General features: G+C 39.8%; 1 protein-coding gene across 3 annotated transcripts in view; it reads right to left on the reverse strand.

The window, feature by feature from the left end:
• ptp4a3a (protein tyrosine phosphatase 4A3a) overlaps positions 1–13984 on the reverse strand; it is a 31644-nt gene extending 17660 nt beyond the window's left edge. For 2 of the 3 annotated variants that reach the window (XM_047158812.2, XM_017481065.3), the window contains exon 1: positions 13846–13984. The gene's annotated coding sequence lies outside the window, so the exon portion shown is untranslated. Of the gene's footprint in view, positions 1–5155; positions 5550–13845 lie in introns of those variants that run through there. The other variant, XM_017481066.3, reaches the window with a different exon arrangement.
• Positions 13985–18531: the final 4547 nt, after the last annotated feature.

The following is an 18531-nucleotide window of genomic DNA, read 5'->3' on the forward strand; positions in this document are numbered from 1 at the left end:
CGCTTGCTTTCATACTATAATGCAATAGTTTGTAATGACCACAGCGGTGGCTGTCAATAAGCCCAGTGAGCTCTGAGTGATTACAGTGATTACACACATGCACACACACACACACACCTTCTCTATAATGAGTTTTGCGGACTTGATGCTCTGTCTAGGCCACCTGGGTGTTAAAAATAGGTTAGGCAGCTGCTTTTCCGAGGCATGGAGTTTGTTTTCGAGCCCGTCTTGCGGAGTTCCAAAGACTAACTGCCGTTTTGTGGCAATGTAAAATCCGTAATTAAATCTACGATCCTCCGAGCAGCTCGTTTGGAGAAACGCAGGCACGTATTAAAAGTCACCCCAAAGTACGCTATTGTATTTTATACCACAGCTCTGTAGAATTTTTTGATTCCGATCGATTTTCTATAACAGGAGCTTTGGCTGTAGTTCCGGCTGCAAGACAAAATCACAGGTTTACGTTAACGTGGCATTTCGATATGGTAATGTTGCCATGGCAACACATCGGACAGGGATTTGTACGGCGGACAATGATGATTGATTGTCGACATGGTGCAATTTTCCATGAAGAGACATTTAACGTTTATGGAAGGAGTCTCCAGTGTCAGAGCTGGGAAACACGAGAGAGTCTTGAGAACGGGCGGTTTTGAGGTTTTCTCGGTCATGTGACAAATTACATGTTTGGTCTTATCTTCAAGAGAGAGGAGGAGAGGAGAGAGGCCGGTGAAGGACTGTTTATATCTGTAATCATCAAATTACTCTGCTATAATCGGAATAAATCATTTCGGGGCATGTTGTTACAGGAAAATAATCAACCTGAATCACTGAACACTTTGTCCCCCCCCGCCTTCAGGGTGTGAATATGTTTTGCAGCACCCCCTATAATCCCTCCTGCACGCTCACGTAATTGATGGCCTCACAGGAATTTCAAAGGCATGAAATTACAAACGACCTGCATGTGATGTCCGCGTACGTGCGAGTTTTCACGTCCGTAGAAGGAAGTGTACACGACGACGATGTACTGAAGACGGAAAAAGTTTGCCCTTTGAGTTTTTATAAAGACCGGCATGCAGAAGACGTTCACACGGATCCGCGAAAACGTCTAAAAACGCTGCATTACGCATGCCAGGCCAGTAGATGGCGATGTCACTTTGTAAAGAAACACGTAAGCATTCACGTCAACGTGTCCGCCATATTGATCCGGGCAAGACCGCCCTGTAAACAAATACAAGTAAACGGAGGAGCTGCGGTTTTTCTGAATAAAAAGCACGAGAACGTTTACATTTCTCAAGCGATTTCAATGGTTTATGATCTACGAGGTGTACAAAACACTTAGAATCTCGACAGTTAGACTTTTACTGTGGCCCCGAAACGCCGTCGTCGTGTCGTCGATCAGCCAGACCGCATGAAAAGCGTTCCCTTTTTAGCCGTGGAAACGGCCCTAAAAACCGAATACATACATAATATTTACTTTTTTTTTTTAAATGCAATTGAGTGCAAAAGGTTTGCACACCCTTAGGCCAAATTGGGCAAGACCAAGAGATTTAGTTGATACCATCCATCCATCCATCCATCCATCCATCCATCCATCTTCGATACCGCTTATCCTTCCTTCAGTGTCACGGGGAAACCTGGAGTCTATCCCAGGGAGCATGGGGCACAAGGCGGGGTACACCCTGGACAGGGTGCCAATCCATCGCAGGGCACAATCACACACACACACCCATTCATACACTACGGACACTTTAGACACGCCAATCAGCCTACCATGCATGTGTTTGGACTGGAGGAGGAAACCGGAGTACCCGGAGGAAACCCCCGCAGCACGGGGAGAACATGCAAGGTTTTAGTTGATACCGCAGAAACAAGACATTTATGACTGCTTGGATATGCAAATGTTCACTCATTAGCGCAAGCCCGGAAAATGGCCACGTAGTATACGTAAGATAAGAGTGGAAAAAAAGGCATATCAAAATTTTCCATCTCCCTTTCTGAGTGTGACATAAATAACCCCTAGTAACGTATTTTTCTCCGTTTTTGCTTTACTTTTTTTTTTTTTTTTTTTTTTAAGAGAAATTGTAAACTGGAAGTACAGGTTTCTTTTTAACCCAGAAACCGTGAGAGTACAAACTTTTGAACACGACTCTTAAACGTCTAAACTCTAAAGAAGCAGCGCCATCTGCTTTTCTTTATCCTTCAACTTTCATCTCAAACCGGACACATGATACCAATAAATCAACAAGACGTTTACATTTATTCGTTTAGCAGACGCTTTTATTCAAAGCCACTTAGAAATCAGGAAATACAAGCAAACCAAGCTGCAATCTGTGTTATAATATATAATATATAAAATATAATAGCCTGGGCGGGACAAAAGTCTGTCACAGGGGAGTCAATGTATTGTGCATGTGTGGGGAATAAAGTAGAATTTCACTTGAAAAGCATTGTAAAACTGCCCTTAAAAGGTTATGTGCTTTTTTTAATGGTGTACTATTAAAAGATATATAATAATAATAATAATAATAATAATTTTAAAAGTAAACCAAAAATCGGAAGAAACTTACTGAGGAGTTGATTATAATGGACACGTTTAGCATGCTAACTTTGTTCGGCTTAAAGTCGAGCTTATGGCATTTGTCTGGGCATGCTTTCAGCATCATCGATGATGTGATCGACATGTCCGGCCATCGCTAAGAACAACTCAGCCACTGACGGCACGCCAAGCCATTCGGATCTTCCAGAGTTACACCGTCTGAAAGTGTTCGTTTAGCCAAATAGCCCTACATATCTTTTAATGTTCATCCAATTCCTAAATAAATCTCTCGACAGATTCTTCAGCCAGATTATAACCAACTAGCATCAGCTCATGTGTTTCTGTTTACACACACCAAAGGGGTCTATCGTTTTACTGAAAATGAAACTGCCTGTAAAACACTGTATATAAAGAAATACTGTGGAAAAACAATTAAAAAAAAAAAAAAAAAGTGAAATAATACAAAACATATCCATAAAAATAAATGACACTGAAACGAAGAGAATATATTGCCCTATGGTTACAACACTGTCAGATATCCAAGCCTTCATGAGCCAAATGAGAAAGAAAAATAATCAGGATGAGAAAGTAAACACTCAACTTATTAATAGAAGGCTGAAATGCTGATGTAAAAAAAAAAAAAAAAAAAAAAAAAAAAAAAAAAAAAAAAAAAAACACACACACAGGGGTGTAAAAACGCATTAGTGCGAGGCAGCAGCTGAAGGAAAAGGCCACATGAAGTGTGAAAGTATCTCTCACATGGCCGTGGTTCCTGCAGAGATATTCCTCAGTGATCACGAGCCGTCAGTATCACAGACTCACAGCTGAGGAGAAACTCCATCAGCAAAACAGGAAGAGGTCAGAAACACACACACACACACACACACACACACACACACACACACACACACACACACACGCATGCATCTCTGAGAAGAGTGCAACACCAACCAGTTTCGGTAAGACATTCGTGACGAAACTGGTCTTAAAAGAAATTGTTCGGGAAAGGGAGTCGGTTAGATTTCCTTCCCGAACAGAACAAACCCAGGGCTTTGGTGACATCACTCGGTAGCTACGTTATCGTCGCTAGCTCCAGTGCAAAACGACATTTTACAAACCAAAATCGGGATGTTTACATTTTTCGTTCTCTTTTTCCCCCCCTCAACAATTTCTTTGCACTACATCCTTATAAAAAGCACCTTTATAACCTTTAAGATTTTTTCATGAACGGTACTTCTGAGGTAGGGATTTGGTATTGTAACGTACAGGGTGTCCCAAAAGTCTCCGTACATACAGTAAAGGGAGATCGACACACCTACGGATGGGACGCTGTAGCTCTAGTCCTGGTTTTGGGAAGTTTTCAGATTCTCTACTCAAGGTGACTGTATGCTGATATTTCTGCAGAGCGGTGCTCGCAGTGTGTTTGCGACTGTAAGGCTGCGAAAGAGCTTAACCTCTTAAATACTTCGCTCTGTGACTGGTTCGGATTTTTTTTTTGCTTCACTTGCAAATTGCTTTGGAGTAAAATATTTACCGAATGGATCGATTTGAACGGAATTGTCCTCCAGCGGAAATAAACAGTGATCTAAAACATACAAAGTAGAGCTCTACTAAATAGTACGGCTTTACCAGCAGCATTTTAAGTCTCTGGTGTATATGTAGAGGTGGCAACATTGCTAACAATGTGGAAATTTGCTACAAAATCGCTAGTATATGTCGGTTGACAAGATGCCTGATATTTTCCCCCAGATATGCAGCAACGGTATGAAAACAGCAAGTCCTTTTCAACGACCAATGAGAGCACAGCCACACGTTCTTGGTTTCTATTAGTTCACAAGACAGGCTCATGAATGCATAAAGTTGTCCCAATGTGAAAATAACCACTATCGGATACAAACGAGCCTTTTACATCCTGCGTGAATTGCACTTCTGCATTCTTCACGGAGTTGCTCCTGCTTTCTGGGTCTTTCGCTGCACTTCCAACGGCGCTATTTTAAAGTCGGTATCTGCAAGGGCTTCAAATTTGTAAGAATACCCGCCAAGTACCTTCTAGCGAGCTGAATAAAGATTTTAAGTACCGAAGTAAGAAAATACATATTTTCTAATATCTTATATGTACGTGACTCATACAAATGCCTTGTAAGTATACCGTATACAAGTAGACAATTATACTGTAAGTATAATGTATCGTTGTTGGAGATACCTGAAGGACACGTTGTTGCCTCAGTGTACAGACGAACGTAAACAAAGTGCTGCGCCATTCCAAAATGGAAATGCTTCACAGCACGGAACGGAGGGCGTGCGCTGGCTTTTCCATCATGCAAATGTGATTTGCATTGGGTTTGACCTCTACTTTAGCTGAAACAGCAGAAAAGCGTAGTATCGCTGTAGCACAGGATCAAAAGTCGTAAAACGTTACAACTATGTCGGTACCTCCAAACATTCAGTAGCTTTGAGATAGAAAGCAAAAACAACAACAACAACAAAAAAAAAAAACTTCAGGCAGAATACAGCCTCCTTAAAAACCACAGATGTCCAAGTAAAAATTATACCGATCCCCAAACAAGTCATTATGAGCTTTATGGACAATTTACAAGCTGTCATTAAGTGCCAGACGCCTACCTTTCCTACCCCGATTGACGCCTTTGGACACGACGCAGCACTGAGACTGGTGAGATGGCTTGACTTGACTTGCTGGTTTTTATGTTGCTGTTGTGTGTTGTTTTTTTTTCACTGCAAGATCGCTCAGCTGTAAAAACGCAACGCCGGATGTCAGTGGAACAGGTGCCTTTATCTGACAAACACTCACAGATGATCAGAACGTCCACAACATATTATTATACTCTGCTCATGAAAAACAAAACGAAAATAACAACGGCTGAATAATTTGTCCTTTCTATGAACCTGGAGAGTGGAATCAGACTGCAAGCAAGAACTCTAGCAGATTTCAGAAAGTTCAGGAATGTCCAAATCAGGCAGAGCAATGATGGGGAACACAACACAGGAAATCCTTTATCCTGTCTTGCAAGCATTTACACACACACACACACACACACACACACACACACACACACACACACACACACACACACACACACACACACTTTCACCAAACTCCAGAAAACGGTATTAAATACATCAGAGTGATAGAATATGCAACTCCGCTACATCACACTTTCACCTTGGAGTGACTGATGCGTAATCACAAAGCATATACAGTCATGTGGAAAAAATAAGTACACCCCATGGAAATTGTCGACTTTTTGACATATTTGGACATGCAAACATTTGATCCTCTTTGAAACAGCGCCTGTTAATAAAGCTGATGTCCAGGACCGGCCATCCCCGCAAATTCAGCCCAAGAGCAGACCGTCTGATGCAAAAAGAAGTCTCCAAGAACCTCATCATTTCATCACAGGATCTGCTAGTAAGTCTTGCAGCTGTTGGTGTCAAAGTGCATGCTTCTACAGTCAGAAAGAGATTGCACAGATTTGACCTGCATGCCAGGAAAAAGCCTTTTGCTGTCTAAAATGAACATTCGTGCAAGACTAGAGTTTGCCAAGGAGTACATAGGCAAAGACCAGGCCTTTTGGAATAATATGCTCTGGATAGACGAATCAAGGACAGAAGTGTTTGGCCACAGTAACAGCCGACATGTTTGGCGCTGACGAAAGACAGCTTTTCAAGAGAAGCACCTCATACCAACTGTGAAGCACGGCGGTGGAAATGTTATGGTTTGGGGTTGCTTCGCTGCCTGAGGAACTGGACAGCTTGCATTCACTGACACAACTATGAATTCTGAAGATAATGTGAGGCCATCTGTCTGAAAGGGGGAATAATTGATTATGAAAATAATCGTTAGTTCCAGCCCTAAAACGAGCACATTAACAAACACTTAATGATTAGAATTACAGCCGGAACTACTGTCAGAGCTGGCGTTATAGAAACTTTATCCGCGAGATCTGACCAATCAGGTTCAAGAATTTAAAAGCGTTCTGCTTCTAAGAGTCAATAAACACACTGCATTCTTTTTTCTTTCTGTTTTTTTTTTTTTTTTTTTTTTAGTCTAGTGGTACATTCCCCAAATCTGCAGCTGGAAGTTCTCAAAAGACAAGCTGATGTTATTCTGATGTCAGAGGGTTTCCTGTCTGAGACTCACAGCTGGACCTTTGGGCTTGTGAAAAAAAAAACCTAAGAGGAAAGACAACAGTTTTGTGGGACACACACACACACACACACACACACACACACACACACACACACACTTTACCCTTTTACAGCTCTGCCTAAAATGAGGTCTCACCTGAAAATTCTTGTCTCTTCGTTCAATCAGTTTTCTCTCTCGACCTAGTCTACAATCAATTTGCGATCTACGATGTGACGGAAACATTCCTTGTTCGCCTCCTCGGGACCACAGATGGAGGTCAAACGGAGCCCTTTTTAATTGACCGGAGCACCGCAAATCTCAAAACTCTCACTGCAGGGAAATGCTTGCATGCACCATGCGAAAATCCCCCTGTGATTCAGGATTTCCCTTTTAACCTCCCACAGTGTGGAAATGCAAACAGACAGGCTTTTCTTTCCCCTCCCTCCATCTCCTTCAGCTACTTCTCTAAGGCAACGGGCAGAAAGGTCTTGCCTCAAAAAAAGCCTGAAAAGGTCAGACAGCTCCAAGTATGAACCTCGCATAAATCGTCTTTCCTTCATGAGACGTCTCGAAGACTCTTCTCTTTCACTTCAGTTCCAGACCTGACGCTTAAACTCGTAGTTATTACTGTGTCAGTCAGTAAGGAATAAAGGCTGGGCGGTGTGATGCGGCCTGGGGTGAAACCGTTACTGTAACCACCCTGAAGTTGATCATTTTCCTATAACAACATGCCCTGAAGTATTCTAATCCTCTTATAACACAGCAATTTGCCACCTGTTATAATTTTACATCTGTCGAAGAACACAATGTACTTTCTATACATTTTTAATTACATTTAACGTTGCGAAATGCCCGCAAAACAAGTTAGTCTCGGTTATCACTTACACTACAGCAGCTATATACAGGCGTTTAGATACCTCAAACCTCTGTAACACGATTAGCATGACAAACACAAGCACACCAACGACCAAATCACAAATAACGTCATTTTACAGCATGACTTCATTTTGTATCGTTCGCTGATTTTGTTTCGCACAGTTACAGTAGTAGCATAACCTTCATTAGCTCAAGCTACTTGATTAGCATCATAAACAAGTCCTTCACTCAGTTGACGCCATAGCCTCAGTGTTCTCATATACAGATCATCATATCATATTTATAGCTCAATTCGTAGATTCATGGCTCGGTGCCATAAGATTCATCACCTCAGCTTGCTCACTCGGCACTGTCGACGTGTGTGCTCAGTCACTGGCATTGTATTTTTTCTTAGCATAGATCGCGCAGTTAGCGACACTTCGTTAGCTCCGCTTAAATCGGTAAGCACCACAGCTTTCACGGGCTGCCAAATGTAAAACTTTTTTAACCTTAAGCTACAGTTGGTGCCCGAATTGCAAATAAATATACATATATGTTCATATAAATAGTTCAGGAAACTATAGTGCACTTTTTGTCTTAGATTCCTGATCTTCTGGAAGGCTGTTAGGTATCATTACTTGGCATCAGTCTAAATGTGACATCAGAGGTGTGGGTCTTTCTTTATCGCTATGATGATTAAACTACTTAGTGATGTGGTTTAACTGGCGTCTCGGCGTTAAAAAACGACTCCACAGGTGTTACATTTCCCCCCAACCAAGTCACACAGTAATAGTACGTGTTTTGGATGAAGACGCTGAAACATCTCCTTGAAGAAAACTGTATTTTCCTGCCTGTTAAAGCCATGCAGGCTAAACTTAAATGTCATGGTTAAAGATTCAAGCCCTGACTGAATCTTTAAACGCTATGACTCATCCAAGAGACTCAATTAGTAATTGATTTGGTTAATATATATTATATATATATATTTTACAGAGTTATAAGATATTGCAAAAATATGAACCATGCTAGTCTGTAGTTACTGATATATACACGGTATGTATCCATCCACCGTTGGATAATATTTATGAGTTATGGGAGCATCTATGGACTGATGTCTGAATAAAACCGACTGCTCGGGACGTTTTCTCGAATAGTGAATCATATTCTACAGTAAACCGCTACAAAACCCGCAGCCTTCCAGAAAATGTGTGGCTAATGGCTGTTTATCTGCGGCCGAGTTCGTGACTGCTCAGGGTCAGGCACTATGTGATGGCCATCGATCTTGGCACGGGCTTCAAAGCTGCCAACGACTCGCTGTTTATTTACACTCATTTAGCAAAGGGCGATAAGCATCACGCACGAGAGAAGAGGATGGAAAGCCCAAATCCTTTCTTCAGGCTACAGCAGCTTTGCATCATTACAGTCTGGCTACAACTAAACAGCTGAAGATGAAACCTTTCACGGGCAAGTGCTATAAAGAGAGTGGAAAAGACTGGATTTTATACGAATAAAGCTAAAAGATCGATCCCGGTATAAATAAAATAAAAAGCTACAAGAGCTAACCCCGCCCCTCACTCTAATACCCTCGAACCAATCACAATACAAATTAACTAACTCAAATTCTTACAAATGTGAGCTCATTACATCATCAAATAATGACGTCATGCTTTTTATCCATTTATACTCACAAGCTAGCTCCTGTTATCACTTACGTTATAGCAGGTTAAACAGTCATTCCCTCACCAGCATCTCTTTCTCTCCTCCTTACAGTTCATACGACAAAGAGAAATGCAGCTTGTTGCACTACAGAGAGATCACAAAGCCAGCATCTTTGATCTCCGTGCATTCGAGCTGCAAAGCAAACGGATCGCTCCATGTTCGTTTTGTTGTTAGCAACAAGCTAGCCAGCTAACTGTGCTGAGTAAGTGTTACGAGGATACTTTCCTCCTCAAAAGAGCGAACTGTTGCTTGCCTGAGAGGAGTATAAAAACCAATTTTCTACCTAATTAGAAATGGCATGACAGCAATGTCTTGCTTTACTCTATATATACTTTGTAATATATACAATATTTAAACATATTGTTTTCCCAGGTGATTGATATATTATTATAGAACCTCAGGGGGCCAAGACCGTAGTTGTTTTTTTCTTCTTCTTAATTTTTCCTCTTCTTATACTTCTTCTTCTTCTTTTTCAGTAAAACTGATCGTGCAGAGCAAACCATAGGCCCTACAGACATGAAACTTGGTCACTAGATAGTACTCCCTCCCAATACTCAAGACGCAAGAGAGATGAGCCTGATTAGTATAATTGTGGTGCTTTGGGGAATTTTTTATTTTTTTTTCCCACAATTTTTACCCATTTCTAGTATTACTTTTATTTCAGAATTATTGCACACATCCAGGGTAAGATGCTTCCTTGTTAAATATATTCGGATATGTGTCACGACCTCCACCCAGAGTCGCATCATGCTTTTTATTTTGTTTCACTTCCTGTTTTGGGTCATAATTGAACCATTTCCCTGATTGTGTGCACCTGTCACTTGTTTACATGAGCGGCTCATGTATGCAACCCTCTGTGTGCGCATCAGTATATCTCTTTGTGTACGGTTTTATAGTTCCTAGCTACGTGGTTCTTATTCTTTCTTGTTTTAAACCCTTCTGTTTTCTGCTGCCGTCGGCATAGAACCACTGCACTAACACTGCCAACTCTGCTCCATTATTTTGTAGAGTTGCACAAACCACATGGTTAATTTTTTTTTTACTCTAGCTTTTATCATCAATGACACCTTTTGCGCATAAACTGGTAAATATATATCATATTAAGCTGCTTGGGGGGTCCGTGGCTTAGTGGTTAACCCCACTAAGCCACTTGGGGGTCCGAATCCTGCCTGTGCCCTGTGTGCATGGTGTTTGAAGGTTCTCCCAGTCCTCAGGAGGTTTCCTACGGGTACTCCGGTTTCCTCCCCCAGTCCAAAGACATCGTTGTAGGCTGTCTGGCATTTCCAAATTGTCCACAGCGTGTGAATGTGTGTGTGATTGTGATGGGTTAGCACCCCGTCCAGGGTGTCCCCTGCCTTGTGCCCAGAATCCCCCGGTATAGACTCCAGGCTCCCCGCGACCCTGTGTAGGATAAGCCCGTATGGAAAATGGATGGATTGGTGGATTAAGCAGCAGACCTGCTATAATCTGTGAGGTTTGAGTTTTTAAACCTTTAGTTCTCATTAAATACATTACAAAGAATGCAATGAGAGCAGAGCATATCCCTGTCCCTGGTACAACATGATTACAAGAAGGATCCAAGGAATCTTTTTTTTTTTTTTTTTTTTTTTTGGAGGGAGACCCATGGCCCAGCGCTGACCGCAATCAGAACCGCCGATTGACATCGTAAGACTTGCTGGACGTCACTGGGAAAGCACAAATGGCTCCTTGTGGCATGAGGACACGGGGTCATGTGCAAGTATTTATTTGAGGCTTCAGGAGCCTCTTGGGGACAGTTCTGCCGATTCCTCAGCCCTGAGAATCTGCTGTTCTGTTCTCTTACCACACATGGGATCACTGCACTGAGACCTTTAAATGATGCCGGGCCACGAGCTCTTAGTGAGAGCAAATCCTTTGCTAAACCGAACAAAACCACTCACATGATTGCCATCCCAAAGCATTTGGTATGTGGATGCTAAGTATGTCATGATCCAAATGCTTAGTCCACATATACCACTTTAGTGTTGTGCGTGGTGTAACATACACTCCTCCCTGCATCACTGCACCTTAATTTAGGAAACTTGATTTCACCAAACAAACCTTAAATATGCCTTATAATCCAAGTATACTACAACTGGACACAGCTACTGTTTATTTTACTACCTTTTGCACTCTTGTGAACATACTGTGACTGCACACGTCCAGTGTTTACAGTTAGGATCTGCACTTTACATACATACCAGTCCCCTAATATCCATCCATCCCATCCATTTTCTGTACAGCTTATCCTTACTGGGCCACGGGGAGCCTGGAGCCTAGCACAGGGGGCATGGGGCACAAGGCGGGGGACACCATGGACGGGGTGCCAATCTATCGCAGGGCACAATCACACACACATTCATACACTACAGACACTTGTGGACATGCCAATCAGCCTACAATGCATGTCTTTGGACTGGAGGAGGAAACCAGAGTACCCGCAGGAAACCCCCGAAGCACAGGGAGAACATCCTAAGACCACACACACTAAGACAAGCTAAGACCCGTCCGTCCGTCCATCCTCTAATATATTCTGCATATTGTGTGTATACATATTGCAATTAATCTGGAAGTGGTACATCAGTGGTTAGGACATTGGATTTCTCATTGAAAAGTCATGAGTTCAAATCCCAGCAATGCCAATGCTTAACATTTAACCCTCAACTGCTCAGTTGTATATATAACAAAGAGAGATAATTATAAGTCGCTCTGGATAAAGGCGTCTGCCCAGTGACATAAAATGTCAAATGTAAATGTTAAATCTCTTTCACCCTCTTTCTTCTTCTCCTTCCCCCCCTTATCTTCTTGTGTGTATATATTTTTTTTCTACTACACAGCTGTGGAGCACCTGATCCTCACAACAAGCATCTCAATGTACAACTCTCCCTGACATTTTGTGCACACGGGAAATAAACTTGAAACTTGAAGCATCGCTGGTCACGATGGCACAAGCTGTAGCTGAATCCATAATGGCTCCATAAACCCTTCATACAGTATAAAGTCCATAACTTTATTTATGGACTTTAATGTTGCGACGTCTTTATATTTGCGGATTTCTTGAGTTAATACCAAAGTCTGGTGAAAATTTCATTTGAATAGCCTCATTGGAAATATATTTACTGGGAAAAGTGTTGGCGCGTTCAATACTTACCCCCCCCCCCCACTGTATTTGCACTATACTGGTTATGAAATGGGTTTAATTACTGCTGCACCATACTGCGCTAGGTTAAGCGGTACAGAAAATGGATGGATGGATAGATAGGGTATGAAAGAGAGATGCAGTCTTATTTACCCCCTCTCCACAATAAACAATAAGGATACAGCATTACATTATGTCTTGCACTATACTCGGCGCAAGTAAAACGCCGCAATATTACAATTTTTCAAAATTACCGCAGATTTGGGCCAGGGCACGTCATTTGACATCACCACAACGCGCCATGTGACGTCATCACAACGCACATTAGGCCAAGCAATGACACACACAAAAAAAAAAAAAAACAGTGAAATCCTGTACAGACTGGTACATGCACTACGTGAAAGAAAAGAGTACTCTGCACCCTATGTAGTGCACTACATAGGGTGGCTAATTAGTAGCCAGTCGATGATTCAGCCCTAAAGGATTAAAGACAATTAAAACTGACAGATGTTGCCACTCCACTCATTTTCCCCCTCTCTGGCCAAATCCCGACTCACTTCCTATATAAGTGCACTAGATTTGTAGGGACTAAAATGATATCTACACCGTAAACAACGGGCTTCTCAAAAGGTTCTATGAAAAGTTCTAAGCTTCCTGAAGAGGTTCTGTTTGGAACAATCTCTAATAAGTACCTAAACACGCTGCGGGAGAGTTTGCACCGAGTCAAAGGGCCAAACCAAAGCACACTTAAAGGTTGCAGTGCACAGCTGAGCGCAGTGAGTGGACATGCAGAGATTCAGCTACATAATACTTGTATCAGTACGCTAAATTAATGTATTCCTCTTCAGTAGGCGAGCGGGATCCGGAGCCTCTCCCGGGAACACAATTCAAGGCGGGAATACACCTTTGGATGGAAGGCACATTCACATATTTATTAGGGGAAATTTAGTGTAACTAATCCACCTACTGGCATGTTTTTGGGAGGAAACCGGAGAACCCGGAGGAAACCTGTGCAGACACGGGGAGAACATCTGAAACAGACAACAACCTGAGCTCAGGATCGAACCTGCGACCCTGGAGCTGTTATTATATATTCATAATAAATGTTATTGCCAGTTCAGGTTGTGTAATGCTCCTTGAGATTTTGGAAGCAATCTAAATAATAATAATAATAATAATAATAATAATAATAATAACAAGAATAAGAAGAATGTTTATTATTATTGTTATTCTATTTCCCTCTAGATAAGGTGTGAAGATTGTTATTCCACATGGCGGGCTCGGTCTTTGTGATGTTGTATGGGATGGAGAGTAAAGCCGGTATGGACACACATCAACCACCGAAAAACCCGCTCACACCGCGTTAAAACGGCGCAAAACACACACCGGGTTATTAAACGGGAGTAAAACGCGGATTAGATGAAGGTCACTTACCCGGAGGTGTCCCCCAACACACGTTATTCCGTCGTTTTGTGCAGACCGCGAGCAGAAACCTCTCTGCGTCCATGTGAGAAAACTCACACATTCATTTTACTCACGACCCTTCTGCTTGTCTCGTGACGTCAGAGGGAGCGCGTCACCGGCGCCGCCTGCGCGCGCGGATTGGTGCAAACTACACTCTATCACACAATGTGCGTGCGTGTGTGTGTGTGTGTGTGTGCGTGTGTGTGTGTGTGCGTGTGTGCATACATCCCCCAGTACATAGAGCCATCTAGTGGTCTACCACCACCAACACGATACTATACTATACTATACACTACATAATATTACACTATACTATCTATACTATACTATACACTACATAATATTACACTATACTATCTGTACTATACTATACATAATATTACACTATACTATCTATACTATACTATACTATACACTACATAATATTACACTATACTATCTGTACTATACTATACACTACATAATATTACACTATACTATCTATACTATACTATACACTACATAATATTACACTATACTATCTGTACTATACTATACATAATATTACACTATACTATCTATACTATACTATACACTACATAATATTACACTATACTATCTGTACTATACTATACATAATATTACACTATACTATCTATACTATACTATACTATACACTACATAATATTACACTATACTATCTATACTATACTATACACTACATAATATTACACTATACTATCTGTACTATACTATACATAATATTACACTATACTATCTATACTATACTATACTATACACTACATAATATTACACTATACTATCTGTACTATACTATACACTACATAATATTACACTATACTATCTGTACTATACTATACACTACATAATATTACACTATACTATCTGTACTATACTATACACTACATAATATTACACTATACTATCTATACTATACTATACACTACATAATATTACACTATACTATCTATACTATACTATACACTACATAATATTACACTATACTATCTGTACTATACTATACACTACATAATATTACACTATACTATCTGTACTATACTATACACTACATAATATTACACTATACTATCTATACTATACTATACACTACATAATATTACACTATACTATCTGTACTATACTATACACTACATAATATTACACTATACTATCTGTACTATACTATACACTACATAATATTACACTATACTATCTGTACTATACTATACACTACATAATATTACACTATACTATCTGTACTATACTATACACTACATAATATTACACTATACTATCTGTACTATACTATACACTACATAATATTACACTATACTATCTGTACTATACTATACACTACATAATATTACACTATACTATCTATACTATACTATACACTACATAATATTACACTATACCATACTATACTATACACTATATAATATTACATTATATAATATGCACTATATTATATTACACTATACTATTTATACTATACTATACTATACGATACACTATATTATATTACTGTATATTTTACTATACTATAAACTATATTATATTACACTATATTATAATATACTATACTATACACTATATAACATTATATTATACAATACTATACACTATACTGTACTTTACACTATATTATATTATACTACACTACATTATACTATACTATACCATACTAGACTAGACTACATGGTGTCCAAAAATTCTCCATACATAAGGGAAATGAACTTTTTATTTTTAGCAAAATGTTTTCCAAAATTTTTCAGACTTAGTTTACAATATATATATATATATATATATATATATATATATATATATATATATATATATATATATATATATATATATATATATATTCAGTTCTTTTTTTTTTCAGAAATCGTTCTCATGGCTGGATCGGATAGCTGTCGCAAGGATGCGATGGACTTTAACAGGAAACATGGCAAGCACATCACACACGACATTATTGCTAAACTTAATGACAAATTCAAAAAGACTGGAAGGGTTGCAGACCATCCAGAACATCCACTGACGAAGGCACAACCGACGTGGTGCTGGCAAACATAGTCCCCTATGTATGGAGATTTTTGGAACACTCTGTTTACTATACTATACTAAATTTATTACAACACAGCACTACTGAATCCTGATTCTGCTCACTGCTGAATTCTGAAAGTCTTGATTCAGCTTCTCTAGCAGCAGCTCTGTCAGTACTCCCAGCGACAAGATCCATGAACATTTTATCAAACAGAAAAAAATACAAATAAAAATGCAAAGACAAAACAATGATTCCAATAAAACTTTATTGACTTCCATCCTCCAGCACTCAATGGGCATGCAGATACAGGCTTAATTTTTAAAACTTTTTTTTAATCCTTTCTCATTTTCTTAAAAAACTACGTGCACCTTAAATAATTGTTTCCTCAGCGTACAAACCACAAAAATACCAGTTTTACATTATCAAATACTGCACATAGAAAACGTTTACAAAGCACAAGTAGAAAATTACAGCTCCTGTTTCCTGTACCATTTCCCATTTCAGTCTGTCACTCCATTTACAACGCACAAAGACAGATTACTGGTGAGTGTGTGCACTTTACACCGCCGCCGAGTGTTTCATTCCTACACACACCATCTGAGCTCCAGTTAAAGACTGATCACTTTTACTTCCTCCGGTACATCAGTAAACGCTTTAATACAGAACGTGATCGGGTGTTGTGTTTAAGGGGAGCTACATTCCTAACAATGGTCTGTCTCACAATTTGTACTTTTAAAATCCTTCCACAAGCAAAACATGGTGAAAAAACACCTCTATGTCCTTGTGCTCTTTGTAACAACACTGAAGGAGACTAGTGATGACTGATGGATTAAGACTTAAGACAGTGTTGACACGCACACGCGAAGACACAAACTTTTGTCACTGTTGCTACTGTAAAAAATACCTTCGCTGTTAAATAACCTCAACCAACAGTCAATTAAAATAACACAATAATACGTTTGCTTCACCGTATGTAGTGCACTACATTCCACTGCAGACATTGTAGATGTAGAAACCGTTATTTTATATCCTATGTAGGTTGCCTACATAAGGAGTAAGACATTAGTGCACTACACCGAGTGTAGAAGCCATCGTTTCGTACCATACGAGTGCACTCACATTGTGGCCTGTCACCTAAAATGATTAAAAACCCTAGTTGTAGTGCAAATTAAATTAATACAAAAAGATTATTGTGAGTTGGGTTTATAACCTGTTTATAAACAAAACTGAAAGGAATGAGGTAAAACCCTGCCTTTTTCTTCTGACCAGGTTGAAGTGGTTATTGCAAACTGAACGAAAGGCAAGCTCATGCTACAAAATAGTAAAGTTCATATTATTTTGTTGTCGTTTCCTCTCAATACACAAATATGACATGTTATAATCTGTCATAAGTGGAAACGGACATGTTCGACTGCTACCTACAGAAAGCACAAAGATGTGCTACTCGACCCTCAGTTATAGATTACAGACAGAAACAGAATCATTTTGGATCTGCGGTTAAAAGGGTTTTTAAAAACACCCCAAAAATAAAATTAAACGGTTCCTTAGCATCTACAGAGCTGGAAAAAAAAAAAACCCAAAAAAAACAACAACAACAAAAAAATTTGCACTGACACTTTTTTCAAGCAAATAAGACTTACATACACACATCACAGGAAAATATTCAAGCCTTTAAACCGATCAAACAGGATTCCAACACACCAATAACACCTCATCAATAAAGTAAACAATCTTAGCCCTCGTGGAAACATTTCAAAGGCAGAATTCCGACAAGAAATTGTCCCAGCCTCCATTGAAACGCTCTCTTAAAAAACTCTGTTTAAAAAAATAAAACAACATCTCTCGAAAGCTCGACGCACGTTCGTCTTTTTTTTTTTTTTTTTAAAGTGACCAACAATTGGAAAGGCCTGCCATTTGGTGTAAGCCTCTCATCTGATCCAAATTCTGAGCACTTACTGTAAGCTGCATAAATCATCAGTATCCAGCGATCAGACGGTCAATAAAGTGAAAAGAAAGACACACCATATAGGGTTCATTTTGGAACATGTGAAAATGTAACAGGTTTAAAACATGCTAGCGAGGGAAACCTCACGAAGACACAGAAAGCGTTTCATCACTACCAATCCCAGTCGCACTCCTCACACCGAGTCTCAGAAGTTCACGATCCAAGAACTTACTAGAACATCAGGTATTTTAAGAATAGTCCTAAATGCTAGAACAAAGACTTTTTTTTTGTTGGGTTTTTTTTTTTGTTGGTACTTTTGAGTGCGCTAATCTTGGTGGTCATGGAACTATGTGTATTACCCACACTGCACTGCAAGCAACAGTGTGTAATGAAATACAGCGTATCTGTAACATATACCTAGAGGCCATATTTCTTTAGCTTGTCAGGTTTTAGCTGACTGAATGGGTTTACGTAGTACACAATGACATCCATGCCACTAATTAACCAATTACAGTAGCTACTAAATAGTCTACTATACATCAACGGCATGCCATTCCATGTCACTAAAGACCTATCGAACATCTTTTATGTTTTCTAGGTAACTGTAGCGTTTCTTGCTACAGTGAATTCTAGTAAGAACTCTTCTGTAAAAGACTAGAGTTTG

This window comes from Ictalurus punctatus, chromosome 12, assembly GCF_001660625.3.
Source record: "Ictalurus punctatus breed USDA103 chromosome 12, Coco_2.0, whole genome shotgun sequence".
Lineage (NCBI taxonomy): Eukaryota > Metazoa > Chordata > Actinopteri > Siluriformes > Ictaluridae > Ictalurus > Ictalurus punctatus.